Source organism: Chiloscyllium plagiosum, chromosome 42, assembly GCF_004010195.1.
Source record: "Chiloscyllium plagiosum isolate BGI_BamShark_2017 chromosome 42, ASM401019v2, whole genome shotgun sequence".
NCBI classification, from domain to species: domain Eukaryota; kingdom Metazoa; phylum Chordata; class Chondrichthyes; order Orectolobiformes; family Hemiscylliidae; genus Chiloscyllium; species Chiloscyllium plagiosum.
The window spans coordinates 15056597-15060215 of record NC_057751.1 but is presented as its reverse complement, the minus strand read 5'-3'; the positions used below and the strand labels follow the sequence as shown (position 1 = coordinate 15060215).

Genomic DNA, 3619 nt, shown 5'->3' with positions numbered 1-3619 from the left:
GAAGACACCAGTTTAAATTATGCAGAAAAGGTCATGAGGTCATCTTGGTCAGCTAACATGTCCAGTATCATTATCCTATAAAATGGCTTTTAAAATCATCTTAGATTCCCAGAATGCAAATTAAATTCATAACATTCCAGGATATCGGAGTCCAGGGAACATGACAAGCCAGCGTTCACTCATATCAGACCATAAGGAGGTAAACTTTCCACTAGTTTTAGTCATGTCACCGTCTGTCTCTCTCTCTCTCTCTGACACACACACACACACACACACACAAAAACATGAGCCAAACTTCCCGGAGCAGTTAAGATGAGGGAGGGGAGCTTCATAAATTCAAGTCTGCTCAGTGTGGAAGACATGAAAATGTATCAAGATTGTTCTATTACGTGCATATCCCACTCAGTTTACGAAATTAAGTTCTTTTCCTATTGAGTAGGAGTTTCATTAAGAGTCTTCGATATAAACCAACAATTTAATTGCCCAACATCCTGCTATGAAATATGCGTGAGAAGGAACTACTGCCACACATTCCACAAGTGAACAAATGTTATCACCTCATTTACACCAATCCATTGACACTATGAACAGACGTCCCCAATTCCTCTGAAAAAGCACTTTCGTGCATTTTCTGCAGCAACTATGTCACATTTAAGACTACATGCTTTCTCACTGAAACAATGAAAACCTTTTTTTAAATGTTAATAAATTTAATGAAAAAACATTACAAGATTATTTAATTATATTGATAAAAATCTGACAGTTTACTTATTTACATGCCTGAAGAAGTTAGTAACAGATCCACAATTCAATGTACACCTTGTTCCCAACAGGATCAGCTCAGTGTTGACATCAAGTAGCTTTCAGCTAGAAGTCTGCATTAAAAACAAATAAAACAAAAACCCAAAGTCTTGGCATCAGATAATTCACACAACAACTTGGCTACAAAACATGATTTTGCATCTTCATCATATGGAAACAAAAAAACTGAAATGAGATCACAACTTTGTAAAAATAATGCTAACATTTTCCACCTTTTTGTTACCCTCTCCTAAAGGCAGTATTATAAAGGGCATACCATGTTATAAAGCAGCAGAAACTCAGATGGTCATGCTTCATGTCAGAACCATGAGCCAAATGGCTTCTTTTTCTGCCACAGTGACTAAACATGAGTGCTGAACTGCCATTGCCTCAAAGAGATTTTCAATCAAGCTTGAATCCTTCTGAACTTGAACCCTGACACACATCTTCCAGCAGTTAATGCAGTGCCCCAATGATCAGGTAACTCAACCAACAGCTATTTTGACAAAGCAAATCTATTCTGTTAGGATGCTAACAGTTCAGCTGTTGATTTCCAGAGCATTCAGTATTAATTGGAAGACAAAAACTTCCCAGCTCTCGACATACCAAATTTTTATCCTGTGCCATGATTGTCCATGAAAATCTAAGCATACTGCTCCACTGCAGCTGTTACTTTGACAGTCATGTCAAATTATGGCAAAGCTTCCATTTGCCACAAGATGGCCCTCATGATTGAAGTTGTCCTCTGATTGTATTGAGGATTTTTATAAGCCTGATCATTGTTACAATTCCTGGTGCTTTTTCTTAAAATTGGGGAAGTCTTACTGCAATTGTACAAGATGCAGGGAAGATCACATCTGGAATACTGTGAAAAATGTTGGTCCCATTACTCAAAAAAATTATTTCATTGGAGGTAGTTCAGCAATTTGATCCCCACTTGTCTTGTGAGGAAAGATTACAGAGGTTGGGACTCTACTCACTCAAGATAAGAATAAAATGTGATCTCATTCAGACAATTAAGATTCTTAAGAGGATTGACAGGATAAGTACAGAGAGAAAATTTCCTTTCATGGGAGAGTCTAGGACCAGAGGGCACACAGATTCAGATATAGATTAGATTAGATTAGATTACATTACAGTGTGGAAACAGGCCCTTCGGCCCAACAAGTCCACACCGACCCGCCGAAGCGCAACCCACCCATACCCCTACATTTACTCCTTACCTAACAATATGGGCAATTTAGCATGGCCAGTTCACCTGACCTGCACATCTTTGGACTGTGGGAGGAAACCAGAGCACCCGGAGGAAACCCACGCAGACACGGGGAGAACGTGCAAACTCCACACAGTCAGTTGCCTGAGGCGGGAATTGAACCCGGGTCTCAGGCGCTGTGAGGCAGCAGTGCTAACCAGTGTGCCACCGTGCCGCCCACTGATAAGGGGTGCTGATTTGAGACAGAGAAGGAGCAATTTCCTCTCTCGTACAGTTAAGTGATTCTGGAGTTCTTTGCCACAGACAGCTGTGGGGGCAAAGTCTTTTGTGCATATTTAAGACCGAGACAGACACATTCTTGATCAGTGGGGGAGTCAAGGGTTATGGGGAAAAGGCAGGAAAATGGACATGAACAGTGAGGAAGATCAAGATCTAGTAAAACCAATTATTTCTCTGTCTATTTAAAATAAATCACACACTGCTCTCAAAATTCAGTTATACCCTGATGGATCTCACCTGCTGAATTGCAAATATGTTCAGAAACAAAATATTAACTATAAAAGGAAAAATCAGTCCAAGTGGCATGGGTCATTTTCTCCATTCTTAGACCATTGTCAGTTCTGTCCTGAAACTCTCAACTGAATGTAGGTTTGCTCGCTGAGCTGGAAGGTTCATTTTCAAACGTTTCATCACCGTACTAGGTAACATTATCAGTGAGCCTCTGGATGAAACACTGGTGGCATGGCCTGCTTTCTATTTACATGGTACATGAACACATATAGAAAGCGGGCCATGCCACCAGTGTTTCATGCGGAGACTCACTGATAATAGAACAGTACAGCACAGAATAGGCCCTTCAGCCCATGATGTTGTGCCGATCACTGATCCTCATGTATGCACCCTCAAATTTCTGTCACCATATGCATGACCAGCAGTCTCTTAAATGTCCCCAATGACCTTGCTTCCACAACTGCTGCTGGTAACGTATTCCATGCTCTCACAACCCTCTGTGTAGAGAACCCGCCTCTGACATCCCCTCTATACTTTCCTCCAACCAGCTTAAAACTATGACCCCTCGTGTTAGTCATTTCTGCCCTGGGAAATAGTCTCTGGCTATCGACTCTATCTATGCCTCTCATTATCTTGTATACCTCAATTAGGTCCCCTCCTCCTACTTTTCTCCAATGAAAAAGTCAGAATTCAGTCAACCTCTCTTCGTAAGATAAGCCCTCCAGTCCAGGCAACATCCTGGTAAACCTCCTCTGAACCCTCCCCAAAGCATCCACATCTTTCCTATAATAGGACGACCAAAACTGGACGCAAGTGCGGTCTAACCAAAGTTTTATAGAGCTGCAGAAAGATCTCACGATTCTTAACTTCAATCCCCCTGTTAATGAAAGCCAAAATACCATATGCTTTCTGAACAACCCTGTCCACTTGAGTGGCCATTTTAAGGGATCTCTGTTCCTCCATACTGCCAAGAATCATATCCTTAATCCTGTACTCAGCTTTCAAATTCGACCTTCCAAAATGCATCACCTCGCATTTATCCAGGTTGAACTCCATCTGCCATCTCTCAGCCCATCTCTGCATCCTGTCAATGTC

At 41.4% G+C, this 3619-nt stretch overlaps 1 protein-coding gene across 2 annotated transcripts in view; it reads right to left on the bottom strand.

Moving 5' to 3' along the window:
* Positions 1-735: 735 nt before the first annotated feature.
* enkd1 (enkurin domain containing 1) overlaps positions 736-3619 on the bottom strand; it is a 22258-nt gene continuing 19374 nt past the window's right edge. The window contains exon 9 of one of the 2 annotated variants that reach the window (XM_043681579.1): positions 736-875. The gene's annotated coding sequence lies outside the window, so the exon portion shown is untranslated. The remainder of the gene's footprint in view (positions 876-3619) is intronic. The other variant, XM_043681578.1, reaches the window with a different exon arrangement.